This window comes from Leucopleurus acutus (assembly GCF_964270905.1).
Source record: "Leucopleurus acutus genome assembly, chromosome: 12".
Classification (NCBI taxonomy): domain Eukaryota; kingdom Metazoa; phylum Chordata; class Mammalia; order Artiodactyla; family Delphinidae; genus Leucopleurus; species Leucopleurus acutus.
Genome location: NC_139154.1, coordinates 26,865,341 through 26,885,596, shown reverse-complemented (window position 1 = coordinate 26,885,596; position 20,256 = coordinate 26,865,341).

The following is a 20,256-nucleotide window of genomic DNA, read 5'->3' as shown; positions in this document are numbered from 1 at the left end:
TAACCCTAACCGTAGCCCGAACCCTAATCCTAATCCTTCCCCGAAGCCTTCCCCTCACCCGTCCCCTAATCCTAACCCGTACGCCCACACTAACCCGCGCCCTCACACATACGCTCCCCCTAAACCGTTGTCGTACCCTCACCTGGACCCTAAACCGTCCCCGTCCCCTATCCCTAACCCTAGCCCGAACCCTAACCCTAACCCATCCCCGAAACCTTCCCCTCACCCGTCCCCTAATCCTAACCCGTACGCCCACACTAATCTGCGCCCTCACACGTACGCTCCCACTGAACCGTTGTCGTACCCTCACCTGGACCCTAAACCGTCCCCGTCCCCTAACCCTAACCCTAGCCCGAACCCTAACCCTTCCCCGAAGCCTTCCCCTCACCCGTCCCCTAATCCTAACCCGTACGCTGACACTAACCCGCGCCCTCACACGTACGCTCCCCCTAAACCGTTGTCGTACCCTCACCTGGACCCTAAACCGTCCCCGTCGCCTAACCCTAACCCTAGCCTGAACCCTAACCCTAACCCTTCCCCGAAGCCTTCCCCTCACCCGTCCCCTAATCCTAAACCGTACGCCCAAACTAACCCGCGCCCTCACACGTACCCTCCCCCTAAACGGTTGTCGTACCCTCACCTGGACCCTAAACCGTCCCCGTCCCCTAACCCTAACCCTTGCCCGAACCCTAACCCTAACCCTTCGCCGAATCCTTCCCCTCACCCGTCCCCTAATTCTAACCCGTACGCTCACACTAACCCGCGCCCTCACAGGTACGCTCCCCCTAAACCGTTGTCGTACCCTCACCTGGACCCTAAACCGTCCCCGTCCCCTAACCCTAACCCTAGCCCGAACCCTAACCCTAACCCTTCCCCGAACCCTTCCACTCACCCGTCCCCTAATCCTAACCCTTACGCTCACACTAACCCGCGCCCTCACACGTACGCTCTCCCTAAACGGTTGTCGTACCCTCACCTGGACCCTAAACCGTCCCCATCCCCTAACCCTAACCCTAGCCCGAACCCTAACCCTAACCCTTCCCCGAAGCCTTCCCCTCACCCGTCCCCTAATCCTAACCCGTACGCTCACACTAACCCGCGCCCTCACACGTATGCTCCCCCTAAACCGTTGTCGTACCCTCACCTGGACCCTAAACCGTCCCCGTCCCCTAACCCTAACCCTAGCCCGAACCCTAACCCTAACCCTTCCCCGAAGCCTTCCCCTCACCCTTCCCCTAATCCTAACGCGTACGCTCACACTAACCCGCGCCCTCACACGTACGCTCCCCCTAAACCGTTGTCATACCCTCACCGGGAACCTAAACCGTCCCCGTCCCCTAACCCTAACCCTAGCCCGAACCCTAACCCTAACCCTTCGCCGAAGCCTTCCCCTCACCCGTCCCCTAATCCTAACCCGTACGCTCACACTAACCCGCGCCCTCACACGTACGCTCCCCCTAAACCGTTGTCGTACCCACACCTGGACCCTAAACCGTCCCCGTCCCCTAACCCTAACCCTAGCCCGAACCCTAACACTAACCCTTCCCCGAAGCCTTCCCCTCACCCGTCCCCTAATCCTAACCCGTACGTTCACACTAACCCGCGCCCTCACACGTACGCTCCCCCTAAACCGTTGTCGTACCCTCACCTGGACCCTAAACCGTCCCCGTCCCCTAACCCTAACCCTAGCCCGAACCCTAACCCTAACCCTTCCCCGAAGCCTTCCCCTCACCTGTCCCCTAATCCTAACCCGTACGCTCACACTAACCCGCGCCCTCACACGTACGCTCTCCCTAAACGGTTGTCGTACCCTCACCTGGACCCTAAACCGTCCCTGTCCCCTAACCCTAACCCTACCCCGAACCCTAACCCTAACCCTTCCCCGAAGCCTTCCCCTCACCCGTCCCCTAATACTAACCCGTACACTCACACTAACCCGCGCCCTCACACGTACGCTCCCCCTAAACCGTTGTCGTACCCTCACCTGGACCCTAAACCGTCCCCGTCCCCTAACCCTAACCCTAGCCCGAACCCTAACCCTAACCCTTCCCCGAAGCCTTCCCCTCACCCGTCCCCTAATCCTAACCCGTACGCTCACACTAACCCGCGCCCTCACACGTACGCTCCCCCTAAACCGTTGTCGTACCCTCACCTGGACCCTAAACCGTCCCCGTCCCCTATCCCTAAACCTAGCCCGAACCCTAACCCTAACCCTTCCCCGAAGCCTTCCCCTCACCCGTCCCCTAATCCTAACCCGTACGCTCACACTAACCCGCGCCCTCACACGTACGCTCTCCCTAAACGGTTGTCGTACCCTCACCTGGACCCTAAACCGTCCCCGTCCCCTAACCCTAACCCTAGCCCGAACCCTAACCATAACCCTTCCCCGAAGCCTTCCCCTCACCCGTCCCCTAATCCTAACCCGTACGCTCACACTAACCCGCGCCCTCACAGGTACGCTCCCCCTCAACCGTTGTCGTACCCTCACCTGGACCCTAAACCGTCCCCGTCCCCTAACCCTAACCCTAGCCCGAACCCTAACCCTAACCCTTCCCCGAACCCTTCCACTCACCCGTCCCCTAATCCTAACCCTTACGCTCACACTAACCCGCGCCCTCACACGTACGCTCTCCCTAAACGGTTGTCGTACCCTCACCTGGACCCTAAACCGTCCCCATCCCCTAACCCTAACCCTAGCCCGAACCCTAACCCTAACCCTTCCCCGAAGCCTTCCCCTCACCCGTCCCCTAATCCTAACCCGTACGCTCACACTAACCCGCGCCCTCACACGTATGCTCCCCCTAAACCGTTGTCGTACCCTCACCTGGACCCTAAACCGTCCCCGTCCCCTAACCCTAACCCTAGCCCGAACCCTAACCCTAACCCTTCCCCGAAGCCTTCCCCTCACCCTTCCCCTAATCCTAACGCGTACGCTCACACTAACCCGCGCCCTCACACGTACGCTCCCCCTAAACCGTTGTCATACCCTCACCGGGAACCTAAACCGTCCCCGTCCCCTAACCCTAACCCTAGCCCGAACCCTAACCCTAACCCTTCGCCGAAGCCTTCCCCTCACCCGTCCCCTAATCCTAACCCGTACGCTCACACTAACCCGCGCCCTCACACGTACGCTCCCCCTAAACCGTTGTCGTACCCACACCTGGACCCTAAACCGTCCCCGTCCCCTAACCCTAACCCTAGCCCGAACCCTAACACTAACCCTTCCCCGAAGCCTTCCCCTCACCCGTCCCCTAATCCTAACCCGTACGTTCACACTAACCCGCGCCCTCACACGTACGCTCCCCCTAAACCGTTGTCGTACCCTCACCTGGACCCTAAACCGTCCCCGTCCCCTAACCCTAACCCTAGCCCGAACCCTAACCCTAAACCTTCCCCGAAGCCTTCCCCTCACCCGTCCCCAAATCCTAACCCGTACGCTCACACTAACCCGCGCCCTCACACGTACGCTCTCCCTAAACGGTTGTCGTACCCTCACCTGGACCATAAACCGTCCCTGTACCCTAACCCTAACCCTAGCCCGAACCCTAACCCTAACCCTTCCCCGAAGCCTTCCCCTCACCCGTCCCCTAATACTAACCCGTACACTCACACTAACCCGCGCCCTCACACGTACGCTCCCCCTAAACCGTTGTCGTACCCTCACCTGGACCCTAAACCGTCCCCGTCCCCTAACCCTAACCCTAGCCCGAACCCTAACCCTAACCCTTCCCCGAAGCCTTCCCCTCACCCTATTCCTAATCCTAACCCGTACGCTCACACTAACCCGCGCCCTCACATGTACGCTCCCCCTAAACCGTTGTCGTACCCTCACCTGGACCCTAAACCGTCCCTGTCCCCTAACCCTAACCCTAGCCCGAACCCTAACCCTAAACCTTCCCCGAAACCATCCCCTCACCCGTCCCCTAATCCTAACCCGTACGCTCACACTAACCCGCGCCCTCACACGTATGCTCCCCCTAAACCGTTGTCGTACCCTCACCTGGACCCTAAACCGTCCCCGTCCCCTAACCCTAACCCTAGCCCGAACCCTAACCCTAACCCTTCCCCGAAGCCTTCCCCTCACCCGTCCCCTAATCCTAACCCGTACGCTCACACTAACCCGCGCCCTCACATGTACGCTCCCCCTAAACCGTTGTCGTACCCTCAACTGGACCCTAAACCGTCCCCGTCCCCTAACCCTAACCCTAGCCCGAACCCTAACTCTAACCCTTCCCCGAAGCCTTCCCCTCACCCGTCCCCTAATCCTAACCCGTACGCTCACACTAACCCGCGCCCTCACACGTATGCTCCCCCTAAAACGTTGTCGTACCCTAACCTGGACCCTAAACCGTCCCCGTCCCCTAACCCTAAGTCTAGCCCGAACCCTAACCCTAAACCTTCGCCGAAGCCTTCCCCTCACCCGTCCCCTAATCCTAACCCGTACGCTCACACTAACCCGCGCCCTCACACGTACGCTCCCCCTAAACCGTTGTCGTACCCACACCTGGACCCTAAACCGTCCCCGTCCCCTAATCCTAACCCTAGCCCGAACCCTAACCTTAACCCTTCCATGAAGCCTTCCCCTCACCCGTCCCCTAATCCTAACCCGTACGCTCACACTAACCCGCGCCCTCACACGTACGCTCCCCCTAAACCGTTGTCGTACCCTCACCTGGACCCTAAACCGTCCCCGTCCCCTAACCCTAACCCTAGCCCGAACCCTAACCCTAACCCTTCCCCGAAGCCTTCCCCTCACCCGTCCCCTAATCCTAACCCGTACGCTCACACTAACCCGCGCCCTCACACGTACGCTCCCCCTAAACCGTTTTCGTACCCTCACCTGGACCCTAAACCGTCCCCGTCCCCTAACCCTAACCCTAGCCCGAACCCTAACACTAACCCTTCCCCGAAGCTTTCCCCTCACCCGTCCCCTAATCCTAACCCGTACGCTCACACTAACACGCGCCCTCACACGTACGCTCCCCCTAAACCGTTGTCGTACCCTCACCTGGACCCTAAACCGTCCCCTTCCCGTAACCCTAACCCTAGCCGGAACCCTAACCCTAACCCTTCCCCGAAGCCTTCCCCTCACCCGTCCCCTAATCCTAACCCGTACGCTCACACTAACCCGCGCCCTCACACGTATGCTCCCCCTAAACCGTTGTCGTACCCTCACCTGGACCCTAAACCGTCCCCGTCCCCTAACCCTAACCCTAGCCCGAACCCTAACCCTAACCCTTCACCGAAGCCTTCCCCTCACCCTTCCCCTAATCCTAACGCGTACGCTCACACTAACCCGCGCCCTCACACGTACGCTCCCCCTAAACCGTTGTCATACCCTCACCTGGAACCTAAACCGTCCCCGTCCCCTAACCCTAACCCTAGCCCGAACCCTAACCCTAACCCTTCCCCGAAGCCTTCCCCTCACCCGTCCCCTAATCCTAACCCGTACGCTCACACTAACCCGCGCCCTCACACGTACGCTCCCCCTAAACCGTTGTCGTACCCTCACCTGGACCCTAAACCGTCCCCGTCCCCTAACCCTAACCCTAGCCTGAACCCTAACCCTAACCCTTCCCCGAAGCCTTCCCCTCACCCGTCCCCTAATCCTAAACCGTACGCCCACACTAAACCGCGCCCTCACACGTACCCTCCCCCTAAACCGTTGTCGTACCCTCACCTGGACCCTAAACCGTCCCCGTCCCCTAACCCTAACCCTAGCCCGAACCCTAACCCTAACCCTTCGCCGAAGCCTTCCCCTCACCCGTCCCCTAATCCTAACCCGTACGCTCACACTAACCCGCGCCCTCTCAGGTACGCTCCCCCTAAACCGTTGTCGTACCCTCACCTGGACCCTAAACCGTCCCCGTCCCCTAACCCTAACCCTAGCCCGAACCCTAACCCTAACCCTTCCCCGAAGCCTTCCCCTCACCCTTCCCCTAATCCTAACGCGTACGCTCACACTAACCCGTGCCCTCACACGTACGCTCCCCCTAAACCGTTGTCATACCCTCACCTGGAACCTAAACCGTCCCCGTCCCCTAACCCTAACCCTAACCCGAACCCTAACCCTAACCCTTCGCCGAAGCCTTCCCCTCACCCGTCCCCTAATCCTAACCCGTACGCTCACACTAACCCGCGCCCTCACACGTACGCTCCTCCTAAACCGTTGTCGTACCCACACCTGGACCCTAAACCGTCCCCGTCCCCTAACCCTAACCCTAGCCCGAACCCTAACCCTAATCCTTCCCCGAAGCCTTCCCCTCACCCGTCCCCTAATCCTAACCCGTACGCTCACACTAACCCGCGCCCTCACATGTACGCTCCCCCTAAACCGTTGTCGTACCCTCACCTGGACCCTAAACCGTCCCCGTCCCCTAACCCTAACCCTAGCCCGAACCCTAACACTAACCCTTCCCCGAAGCCTTCCCCTCACCCGTCCCCTAATCCTAACCCGTACGTTCACACTAACCCGCGCCCTCACACGTACGCTCCCCCTAAACCGTTGTGGTACCCTCACCTGGACCCTAAACCGTCCCCGTCCCCTAACCCTAACCCTAGCCCGAACCCTAACCCTAACCCTTCCCCGAAGCCTTCCCCTCACCCGTCCCCTAATCCTAACCCGTACGCTCACACTAACCCGCGCCCTCACACGTACGCTCTCCCTAAACGGTTGTCGTACCCTCACCTGGACCCTAAACCGTCCCTGTCCCCTAACCCTAACCCTAGCCCGAACCCTAACCCTAACCCTTCCCCGAAGCCTTCCCCTCACCCGTCCCCCAATACTAACCCGTACACTCACACTAACCCGCGCCCTCACACGTACGCTCCCCCTAAACCGTTGTCGTACCCTCACCTGGACCCTAAACCGTCCCCGTCCCCTAACCCTAACCCTAGCCCGAACCCTAACCCTAACCCTTCCCCGAAGCCTTCCCCTCACCCTATTCCTAATCCTAACCCGTACGCTCACACTAACCCGCGCCCTCACATGTACGCTCCCCCTAAACCGTTGTCGTACCCTCACCTGGACCCTAAACCGTCCCTGTCCCCTAACCCTAACCCTAGCCCGAACCCTAACCCTAAACCTTCCCCGAAACCATCCCCTCACCCGTCCCCTAATCCTAACCCGTACGCTCACACTAACCCGCGCCCTCACACGTATGCTCCCCCTAAACCGTTGTCGTACCCTCACCTGGACCCTAAACCGTCCCCGTCCCCTAACCCTAACCCTAGCCTGAACCCTAACCCTAAACCTTCCCCGAAGCCTTCCCCTCACCCGTCCCTTAATCCTAACCCGTACGCTCACACTAACCCGTGCCCTCACATGTACGCTCCCCCTAAACCGTTGTCGTACCCTCAACTGGACCCTAAACCGTCCCCGTCCCCTAACCCTAACCCTAGCCCGAACCCTAACTCTAACCCTTCCCCGAAGCCTTCCCCTCACCCGTCCCCTAATCCTAACCCGTACGCTCACACTAACCCGCGCCCTCACACGTATGCACCCCCTAAAACGTTGTCGTACCCTCACCTGGACCCTAAACCGTCCCCGTCCCCTAACCCTAACCCTAGCCCGAACCCTAACCCTAACCCTTCCCCGAAGCCTTCCCCTCACCCGTCCCCTAATCCTAACCCGTACGCTCACACTAACCCGAGCCCTCACACGTACGCTCCACCTAAACCGCTGTCGTACCCTCACCTGGACCCTAAACCGTCCCCGTCCCCTAACCCTAACCGTAGCCCGAACCCTAACCCTAATCCTTCCCCGAAGCCTTCCCCTCACCCGTCCCCTAATCCTAACCCGTACGCCCACACTAACCCGCCCCTTCACACGTACGCTCCCCCTAAAACGTTGTCGTACCCTCACCTGGACCCTAAACCGTCCCCGTCCCCTAACCCTAACCCTAGCCCGAACCCTAACCCTAACCCTTCCCCGAAGCCTTCCCCTCACCCGTCCCCTAATCCTAACCCGTACGCTCACACTAACCCGCGCCCTCACACGTACACTCCCCCTAAACCGTTGTCGTACCCTCACCTGGACCCTAAACCGTCCCCGTCCCCTAACCCTAACCCTAGCACGAACCCTAACCCTAACCCTTCCCCGAAGCCTTCCCCTCACCCGTCCCCTAATCCTAACCCGTACGCTCACACTAACCCGCGCCCTCACACGTACGCTCTCCCTAAACGGTTGTCGTACCCTCACCTGGACCCTAAACCGTCCCCGTCCCCTAACCCTAACCCTAGCCCGAACCCTAACCATAACCCTTCCCCGAAGCCTTCCCCTCACCCGTCCCCTAATCCTAACCCGTACGCTCACACTAACCCGCGCCCTCACACGTACGCTCCCCCTAAACCGTTGTCATACCCTCACCTGGAACCTAAACCGTCCCCGTCCCCTAACCCTAACCCTAGCCCGAACCCTAACCCTAAACCTTCGCCGAAGCCTTCCCCTCACCCGTCCCCTAATCCTAACCCGTACGCTCACACTAACCCGCGCCCTCACACGTACGCTCCCCCTAAACCGTTGTCGTACCCACACCTGGACCCTAAACCGTCCCCGTCCCCTAACCCTAACCCTAGCCCGAACCCTAACCTTAACACTTCCCCGAAGCCTTCCCCTCACCCGTCCCCTAATCCTAACCCGTACGCTCACACTAACCCGCGCCCTCACACGTACGCTCCCCCTAAACCGTTTTCGTACCCTCACCTGGACCCTAAACCGTCCCCGTCCCCTAACCCTAACCCTAGCCCGAACCCTAACACTAACCCTTCCCCGAAGCCTTCCCCTCACCCGTCCCCTAATCCTAACCCGTACGCTCACACTAACACGCGCCCTCACACGTACGCTCCCCCTAAACCGTTGTCGTACCCTCACCTGGACCCTAAACCGTCCCCGTCCCCTAACCCTAACCCTAGCCCGAACCCTAACCCTAACCCTTCCCCGAAGCCTTCCCCTCACACGTCCCCTAATCCTAACCCGTACGCTCACACTAACCCGCGCCCTCACACGTACGCTCCCCCTAAACGGTTGTCGTACCCTCACCTGGACCCTAAACCGTCCCCATCCCCTAACCCTAACCCTAGCCCGAACCCTAACCCTAAACCTTCCCCGAAGCCTTCCCCTCACCCGTCCCCTAATCCTAACCCGTACGCTCACACTAACCCGCGCCCTCACACGTACGCTCCCCCTAAACCGTTGTCGTACCCTCACCTGGACCCTAAACCGTCCCCGTCCCGTAACCCTAACCCTAGCCCGAACCCTAACCCTAACCCTTCCCCGAAGCCTTCCCCTCACCCGTCCCCTAATCCTAACCCGTACGCTCACACTAACCCGCGCCCTCACACGTATGCTCCCCCTAAACCGTTGTCGTACCCTCACCTGGACCCTAAACCGTCCCCGTCCCCTAACCCTAACCCTAGCCCGAACCCTAACCCTAACCCTTCCCCGAAGCCTTCCCCTCACCCTTCCCCTAATCCTAACGCGTACGCTCACACTAACCCGCGCCCTCACACGTAGGCTCCCCCTAAACCGTTGTCATACCCTCACCTGGAACCTAAACCGTCCCCGTCCCCTAACCCTAACCCTAGCCCGAACCCTAACCCTAACCCTTCCCCGAAGCCTTCCCCTCACCCGTCCCCTAATCCTAACCCGTACGCTCACACTAACCCGCGCCCTCACACGTACGCTCCCCCTAAACCGTTGTCGTACCCTCACCTGGACCCTAAACCGTCCCCGTCCCCTAACCCTAACCCTAGCCTGAACCCTAACCCTAACCCTTCCCCGAAGCCTTCCCCTCACCCGTCCCCTAATCCTAAACCGTACGCCCACACTAACCCGCGCCCTCACACGTACCCTCCCCCTAAACCGTTGTCATACCCTCACCTGGACCCTAAACCGTCCCCGTCCCCTAACCCTAACCCTAGCCCGAACCCTAACCCTAACCCTTCGCCGAAGCCTTCCCCTCACCCGTCCCCTAATCCTAACCCGTACGCTCACACTAACCCGCGCCCTCACAGGTACGCTCCCCCTAAACCGTTGTCGTACCCTCACCTGGACCCTAAACCGTCCCCGTCCCCTAACCCTAACCCTAGCCCGAACCCTAACCCTAACCCTTCCCCGAACCCTTCCACTCACCCGTCCCCTAATCCTAACCCTTACGCTCACACTAACCCGCGCCCTCACACGTACGCTCTCCCTAAACGGTTGTCGTACCCTCACCTGGACCCTAAACCGTCCCCATCCCCTAACCCTAACCCTAGCCCGAACCCTAACCCTAACCCTTCCCCGAAGCCTTCCCCTCACCCGTCCCCTAATCCTAACCCGTACGTTCACACTAACCCGCGCCCTCACACGTACGCTCCCCCTAAACCGTTGTCGTACTCTCACCTGGACCCTAAACCGTCCCCGTCCCCTAACCATAACCCTAGCCCGAACCCTAACCCTAACCCTTCCCCGAAGACTTCCCCTCACCCGTCCCCTAATCCTAACCCGTACGCTCACACTAACCCGCGCCCTCACACGTACGCTCTCCCTAAACGGTTGTCGTACCCTCACCTGGACCCTAAACCGTCCCTGTCCCCTAACCCTAACCCTAGCCCGAACCCTAACCCTAACCCTTCCCCGAAGCCTTCCCCTCACCCGTCCCCTAATACTAACCCGTACACTCACACTAACCCGCGCCCTCACACGTACGCTCCCCCTAAACCGTTGTCGTACCCTCACCTGGACCCTAAACCGTCCCCGTCCCCTAACCCTAACCCTAGCCCGAACCCTAACCCTAACCCTTCCCCGAAGCCTTCCCCTCACCCTATTCCTAATCCTAACCCGTACGCTCACACTAACCCGCGCCCTCACACGTACGCTCCCCCTAAACCGTTGTCGTACCCTCACCTGGACCCTAAACCGTCCCCGTCCCCTAACCCTAACCCTAGCCCGAACCCTAACCCTAACCCTTCCCCGAAGCCTTCCCCTCACACGTCCCCTAATCCTAACCCGTACGCTCACACTAACCCGCGCCCTCACACGTACGCTCCCCCTAAACGGTTGTCGTACCCTCACCTGGACCCTAAACCGTCCCCGTCCCCTAACCCTAACCCTAGCCCGAACCCTAACCCTAACCCTTCCCCGAAGCCTTCCCCTCACCCGTCCCCTAATCCTAACCCGTACGCTCACACTAACCCGCGCCCTCACACGTACGCTCCCCCTAAACCGTTGTCGTACCCTCACCTGGACCCTAAACCGTCCCCGTCCCGTAACCCTAACCCTAGCCCGAACCCTAACCCTAACCCTTCCCCGAAGCCTTCCCCTCACCCGTCCCCTAATCCTAACCCGTACGCTCACACTAACCCGCGCCCTCACACGTATGCTCCCCCTAAACCGTTGTCGTACCCTCACCTGGACCCTAAACCGTCCCCGTCCCCTAACCCTAACCCTAGCCCGAACCCTAACCCTAACCCTTCCCCGAAGCCTTCCCCTCACCCTTCCCCTAATCCTAACGCGTACGCTCACACTAACCCGCGCCCTCACACGTACGCTCCCCCTAAACCGTTGTCATACCCTCACCTGGAACCTAAACCGTCCCCGTCCCCTAACCCTAACCCTAGCCCGAACCCTAACCCTAACCCTTCGCCGAAGCCTTCCCCTCACCCGTCCCCTAATCCTAACCCGTACGCTCACACTAACCCGCGCCCTCACACATACGCTCCCCCTAAACCATTGTCGTACCCACACCTGGACCCTAAACCGTCCCCGTCCCCTAACCCTAACCCTAGCCCGAACCCTAACCCTAACCCTTCCCCGAAGCCTTCCCCTCACACTTCCCCTAATCCTAACGCGTACGCTCACACTAACCCGCGCCCTCACACATACGCTCTCCCTAAACGGTTGTCGTACCCTCACCTGGACCCTAAACCGTCCCCGTCCCCTAACCCTAACCCTAGCCCGAACCCTAACCCTAACCCTTCCCCGAAGCCTTCCCCTCACCCGTCCCCTACTACTAACCCGTACACTCACACTAACCCGCGCCCTCACACGTACGCTCCCCCTAAACCGTTGTCGTACCCTAACCAGGACCCTAAACCGTCCCCGTCCCCTAACCCTAACCCTAGCCCGAACCCTAACCCTAACCCTTCCCCGAAGCCTTCCCCTCACCCGTCCCCTAATCCTAACCCGTACGCTCACACTAACCCAAGCCCTCACACGTACGCTCCCCCTAAACCGTTGTCGTACCCTCACCTGGACCCTAAACCGTCCCCGTCCCCTAACCCTAACCCTAGCCCGAACCCTAACACTAACCCTTCCCCGAAGCCTTCCCCTCACCCTTCACCTAATCCTAACCCGTACGCTCACACTAACCCGCGCCCTCACACGTATGCTCCCCCTAAACCGTTGTCGTACCCTCACCTGGACCCTAAACCGTCCCCGTCCCCTAATCCTAACCCTAGCCCGAACCCTAACCCTAAACCTTCCCCGAAGCCTCCCCCTCACCCGTCCCCTAATCCTAACCCGTACGCCCACACTAACCCGCGCCCTCACACGTACACTCCCCCTAAACCGTTGTCGTACCTTCACCTGGACCCTAAACCGTCCCCGTCCCCTAACCCTAACCCTAGCACGAACCCTAACCCTAACCCTTCGCCGAAGCCTTCCCCTCACCCGTCCCCTAATCCTAACCCGTACGCCCACACTAACCCGCGCCCTCACACGTACACTCCCCCTAAACCGTTGTCGTACCTTCACCTGGACCCTAAACCGTCCCCGTCCCCTAACCCTAACCCTAGCCCGAACCCTAACCATAACCCATCCCCGAAAACTTCCCCTCACCCGTCCCTAATGCTAACCCGTACGCCCACACTAACCCGCGCCCTCACACGTACGCTCCCCCTAAACCGTTGTCGTACCCTCACCTGGACCCTAAACCGTCCCCGTCCCCTAACCCTAACCGTAGCCCGAACCCTAACCCTAATCCTTCCCCAAGCCTTCCCCTCACCCGTCCCTTAATCCTAACCCGTACGCCCACACTAACCCGCCCCCTCACACGTACGCTCCCCCTAAACCGTTGTCGTACCCTCGCCTGGCCCTAAACCGTCCCCGTCCCCTAACCCTAACCCAAGCCCGAACCCTAACCCTAACCCTTCCCCGAAGCCTTCCCCTCACCCGTCCCCTAATCCTAACCTGTACGCTCACACTAACCCGCGCCCTCACACGTACGCTCTCCCTAAACAGTTGTCGTACCCTCACCTGGACCCTAAACCGTCCCCGTCCCCTAACCCTAACCCTAGCCCGAACCCTAACCCTAACCCTTCCCCGAAGCCTTCCCCTCACCCGTCCCCTAATCCTAACCCGTACGCTCACACTAACCCGCGCCCTCACACGTACGCTCCCCCTAAACCGTTGTCATACCCTCACCTGGACCATAAACCGTCCCCGTCCCCTAACCCTAACCCTAGCCCGAACCCTAACCCTAACCCTTCCCCGAAGCCTTCCCCTCACCCGTCCCCTAATCCTAACCCGTACGCTCACACTAACCCGCGCCCTCACACGTACGCTCCCCCTAAACCGTTGTCATACCCTCACCTGGACCATAAACCGTCCCCGTCCCCTAACCCTAACCCTAGCCCGAACCCTAACCCTAACCCTTCCCCGAAGCCTTCCCCTCACCCGTCCCCAATCCTAACCCGTATGCTCACACTAAACAGCACCCTCACACGTACGCAACCCCTAAACCGTTGTCGTACCCTCACCTTGACCCTAAACCGTCCCCGTCCCCTAACACTAACCCTAGCCCGAACCCTAACCCTAACCCTTCCCCGAAGCCTTCCCCTCACCCGTCCCCTAATCCTAACCCGTACGCTCACACTAACCCGCGCACTCACAAGTACGCTCCTCCTAAACCGTTGTCGTACCCTCACCTGGACCCTAAACCGTCCCCGTCCCCTAACCCTAACCGTAGCCCGAACCCTAACCCTAACCCTTCCCCGAAGCCTTCCCCTCAACCGTCCCCTAATCCTAACCCGTACGATCACACTAACCCGCACGCTCACAGGTACGCTCCCCCTCCACCGTTGTCGTAACCTCACCTGGACCCTAAACCGTCCCTGTCCCCTAACCCTAACCCTAGCCCGAACCCAAACCCTAACCCTTCCCCGAAGCCTTCCCCTCACCCGTCCCCTAATCCTAACCCGTACGCTCACACTAACCCGCGCCCTCACACGTACGCTCCCCCTAAACCGTTGTCGTACCCTCACCTGGACCCTAAACCGTCCCCGTCCCCTAACCCTACCCCTAGCCCGAACCCTAACCCTAACCCTTCCCCGAAGCCTTCCCTTCACCCGTCCCCTAATCCTAACCCGTAGGCTCACACTAACCCGCGCCCTCACACGTACGCTCCCCCTAAACCATTGTCATACCCTCACCTGGACCATAAACCGTCCCCGTCCCCTAACCCTAACCCTAGCCCGAACCCTAACCCTAACCCTTCCCCGAAGCCTTCCCTTCACCCGTCCCCTAATCCTAACCCGTAGGCTCACACTAACCCGCGCCCTCACACGTACGCTCCCCCTAAACCATTGTCATACCCTCACCTGGACCATAAACCGTCCCCGTCCCCTAACCCTAACCCTAGCCCGAACCCTAACCCTAACACTTCCCCGAAGCCTTCCCTTCACCCGTCCCCTAATCCTAACCCGTACGCTCACACTAACCCGCACGCTCACACGTACGCTCCCCCTAAACCGTTGTCGTAGCCTCACCTGGACCCTAAACCGTCCCCGTCCAATAATCCTAATCCTAGCCCGAATCCTAAACCTAACCCTTGCCCGAAGCCTTCCCCTCACCCGTCCCCTAATCCTAACCCGTACGCTCACACTAATCCACGCCCTCACACGTACGCTCCCCCTAAACCGTTGTCGTACCCTCACCTGGACCCTAAACCGTCCCCATCCCCTAACCCTAACCCTAGCCCGAACCCTAACCCTAACCTTTCCCCGAAGCCTTCCCCTCACCCGTCCCCTAATCCTAACCCGTACGCCCACACTAACCCGCGCCCTCACACGTACGCTCCCCCTAAACCGTTGTCGTACCCTCACCTGGACCCTAAACCGTCCCCGTCCCCTAACCCTAACCCTAGCCAGAACCCTAACCCTAACCCTTCGCCGAAGCCTTCCCCTCACCCGTCCCCTAATCCTAACCCGTACGCTCACACTAACCCGCGCCCTCACACGTACGCTCCCCCTAAACCGTTGTCGTACCCTCACCTGGACCCTAAACCGTCCCCGTCCCCTAACCCTAACCCTAGCCCGAACCCTAACCCTAACCCTTCCCCGAAGCCTTCCCCTCACCCGTCCCCTAATCCTAACCCGTAGGCTCACACTAACCCGCGCCCTCACACGTACGCTCCCCCTAAACCGTTGTCGTACCCTCACCTGGACCCTAAACCGTCCCCATCCCCTAACCCTAACCCTAGCCCGAACCCTAAACTTAACCCTTCCCCGAAGCCTTCCCCTCACCCGTCTCCTAATCCTAACCCGTAAGCTCACACTAACCCGCGCCCTCACACGTACGCTCACCCTAAACCGTTGTCATACCCTCACCTGGACCATAAACTGTCCCCATCCCCTAACCCTAACCCTAGCCCGAACCCTAACCCTAACCCTTCCCCGAAGCCTTCCCCTCACCCGTCCCCTAATCCTAACCCGTACGCTCACACTAACCCGCGCCCTCACACGTACGCTCCCCCTAAACCGTTGTCGTACCCTCACCTGGACCCTAAACCGTCCCCGTCCCGTAACCCTAACCCTAGCCCGAACCCTAACCCTAACCCTTGCTCAAAGCCTTCCCCTCACCCGTCCCCTAATCCTAACCCGTACGCTCACACTAATCCACGCCCTCACACGTACGCTCCCCCTAAACCGTTGTCGTACCCTCACCTGGACCCTAAACCGTCCCCATCCCCTAACCCTAACCCTAGCCCGAACCCTAACCCTAACCTTTCCCCGAAGCCTTCCCCTCACCCGTCCCCTAATCCTAACCCGTACGCCCACACTAACCCACGCCCTCACACGTACGCTACCCCTAAACCGTTGTCGTACCCTCACATGGACCCTAAACCGTCCCCGTCCCCTAACCCTAACCCTAGCCCGAACCCTAACCCTAACCCTTCGCCGAAGCCTTCCCCTCACCCGTCCCCTAATCCTAACCCGTACGCTCACACTAACCCGCGCCCTCACACGTACACTCCCCCTAAACCGTTGTCGTACCCTCACCTGGACCCTAAACCGTCCCCGTCCCCTAACCCTAACCCTAGCCCGAACCCTAACCATAACCCATCCCCGAAACCTTCCCCTCACCCGTCCCTAATCCTAACACGTACGCCCACACTAACCCGCGCCCTCACACGTACGCTCCCCCTAAACCGTTGTCGTACCCTCACCTGGACCCTAAACCGTCCCCGTCCCCTAACCCTAACCCTAGCCCGAACCCTAACCCTAACCCTTCCCCGAAGCCTTCCCCTCACCCGTCCCCTAATCCTAACCCGTAGGCTCACACTAACCCGCGCCCTCACACGTACGCTCCCCCTAAACCGTTGTCGTACCCTCACCTGGACCCTAAACCGTCCCCATCCCCTAACCCTAACCCTAGCCCGAACCCTAAACTTAACCCTTCCACGAAGCCTTCCCCTCACCCGTCTCCTAATCCTAACCCGTAAGCTCACACTAACCCGCGCCCTCACACGTACGCTCCCCCTAAACCGTTGTCATACCCTCACCTGGACCATAAACCGTCCCCGTCCCCTAACCCTAACCCTAGCCCAAACCCTAACCCTAACCCTTCCCCGAAGCCTTCCCCTCACCCGTCCCCTAATCCTAACCCGTATGCTCACACTAACAAGCACCCTCACACGTACGCAACCCCTAAACCGTTGTCGTACCCACACCTTGACCCTAAACCGTCCCCGTCCCCTAACCCTAACCCTAGCCCGAACCCTAACCCTAACCCTTCCCCGAAGCCTTCCCCTCACCCGTCCCCTAATCCTAACCCGTACGCTCACACTAACCCGCGCACTCACAAGTACGCTCTCCCTAAACGGTTGTCGTACCCTCACCTGGACCCTAAACCGTCCCCGTCCCCTAACCCTAACCCTAGCCCGAACCCTAACCATAACCCTTCCCCGAAGCCTTCCCCTCACCCGTCCCCTAATCCTAACCCGTACGCTCACACTAACCCGCGCCCTCACACGTACGCTCCCCCTAAACCGTTGTCATACCCTCACCTGGAACCTAAACCGTCCCCGTCCCCTAACCCCAACCCTAGCCCGAACCCTAACCCTCAAACTTCGCCGAAGCCTTCCCCTCACCCGTCCCCTAATCCTAACCCGTACGCTCACACTAACCCGCGCCCTCACACGTACGCTCCCCCTAAACCGTTGTCGTACCCACACCTGGACCCTAAACCGTCCCCGTCCCCTAACCCTAACCCTAGCCCGAACCCTAACCTTAACCCTTCCCCGAAGCCTTCCCCTCACCCGTCCCCTAATCCTAACCCGTACGCTCACACTAACCCGCGCCCTCACACGTACGCTCCCGCTAAACCGTTGTCGTACCCTCACCTGGACCCTAAACCGTCCCCGTCCCCTAACCCTAACCCTAGCCCGAACCCTAACACTAACCCTTCCCCGAAGCCTTCCCCTCACCCGTCCCCTAATCCTAACCCGTACGCTCACACTAACACGCGCCCTCACACGTACGCTCCCCCTAAACCGTTGTCGTACCCTCACCTGGACCCTAAACAGTCCCCGTCCCCTAACCCTAACCCTAGCCCGAACCCTAACCCTAACCCTTCCCCGAAGCCTTCCCCTCACACGTCCCCTAATCCTAACCCGTACGCTCACACTAACCCGCGCCCTCACACGTACGCTCCCCCTAAACGGTTGTCGTACCCTCACCTGGACCCTAAACCGTCCCCGTCCCCTAACCCTAACCCTAGCCCGAACCCTAAACCTAACCCTTCCCCGAAGCCTTCCCCTCACCCGTCCCCTAATCCTAACCCGTACGCTCACACTAACCCGCGCCCTCACACGTACGCTCCCCCTAAACCGTTGTCGTACCCTCACCTGGACCCTAAACCGTCCCCGTCCCGTAACCCTAACCCTAGCCCGAACCCTAACCCTAACCCTGCCCCGAAGCCTTCCCCTCACCCGTCCCCTAATCCTAACCCGTACGCTCACACTAACCCGCGCCCTCACACGTATGCTCCCCCTAAACCGTTGTCGTACCCTCACCTGGACCCTAAACCGTTCCCGTCCCCTAACCCTAACCCTAGCCCGAACCCTAACCCTAACCCTTCCCCGAAGCCTTCCCCTCACCCTTCCCCTAATCCTAACGCGTACGCTCACACTAACCCGCGCCCTCACACGTACGCTCCCCCTAAACCGTTGTCATACCCTCACCTGGAACCTAAACCGTCCCCGTCCCCTAACCCTAACCCTAGCCCGAACCCTAACCCTAACCCTTCGCCGAAGCCTTCCCCTCACCCGTCCCCTAATCCTAACCCGTACGCTCACACTAACCCGCGCCCTCACACATACGCTCCCCCTAAACCGTTGTCGTACCCTCACCTTGACCCTAAACCGTCCCCGTCCCCTAACCCTAACCCTAGCCCGAACCCTAACACTAACCCTTCCCCGAAGCCTTCCCCTCACCCGTCCCCTAATCCTAACCCGTACGCTCACACTAACCCGCGCCCTCACACGTACGCTCCCCCTAAACCGTTGTCGTACCCTCACCTGGACCCTAAACCGTCCCCGTCCCCTAACCCTAAACCTAGCCCGAACCCTAACCCTAACCCTTCCCCGAAGACTTCCCCTCACCCGTCCCCTAATCCTAACCCGTACGCTCACACTAACCCGCGCCCTCACACGTACGCTCTCCCTAAATGGTTGTCGTACCCTCACCTGGACCCTAAACCGTCCCTGTCCCCTAACCCTAACCCTAGCCCGAACCCTAACCCTAACCCTTCCCCGAAGCCTTCCCCTCACCCGTCCCCTACTACTAACCCGTACACTCACACTAACCCGCGCCCTCACACGTACGCTCCCCCTAAACCGTTGTCGTACCCTAACCAGGACCCTAAACCGTCCCCGTCCCCTAACCCTAACCCTAGCCCGAACCCTAACCCTAACCCTTCCCCGAAGCCTTCCCCTCACCCGTCCCCTAATCCTAACCCGTACGCTCACACTAACCCAAGCCCTCACACGTACGCTCCCCCTAAACCGTTGTCGTACCCTCACCTGGACCCTAAACCGTCCCCTTCCCCTAATCCTAACCCTAGCCCGAACCCTAACCCTAAACCTTCCCCGAAGCCTTCCCCTCACCCGTCCCCTAATCCTAACCCGTATGCCCACACTAACCCGCGCCCTCACACGTACACTCCCCCTAAACCGTTGTCGTACCTTCACCTGGACCCTAAACCGTCCCCGTCCCCTAACCCTAACCCTAGCCCGAACCCTAACCCTAACCCTTCGCCGAAGCCTTCCCCTCACCCGTCCCCTAATCCTAACCCGTACGCTCACACTAACCCGCGTCCTCACACGTACGCTCCCCCTAAACCGTTGTCGTACCCTCACCTGGACCCTAAACCGTCCCCGTCCCCTAACCCTAACCCTAGCCCGAACCCTAACCATAACCCATCCCCGAAAACTTCCCCTCACCCGTCCCTAATGCTAACCCGTACGCCCACACTAACCCGCACCCTCACACGTACGCTCCCCCTAAACCGTTGTCGTACCCTCACCTGGACCCTAAACCGTCCCCGTCCCCTAACCCTAACCGTAGCCCGAACCCTAACCCTAATCCTTCCCCGAAGCCTTCCCCTCACCCATCCCTTAATCCTAACCCGTACGCTCACACTAACCCGCGCCCTCACACGTACGCTCTCCCTAAACGGTTGTCGTACCCTCACCTGGACCCTAAACCGTCCCCGTCCCCTAACCCTAACCCTAGCCCGAACCCTAACCCTAACCCTTCCCCGAAGCCTTCCCCTCACCCGTCCCCTAATCCTAACCCGTACGCTCACACTAACCCGCGCCCTCACACGTATGCTCCCCCTCAACCTTTGTCGTACCCTCACCTGAACCCTAAACCGTCCCCGTCCCCTAACCCTAACCCTAGCCCGAACCCTAACCCTAACCCTTCCCCGAAGCCTTCCCCTCACCCTTCCCCTAATCCTAAACCGTACGCTCACACTAACCCGCGCCCTCACAC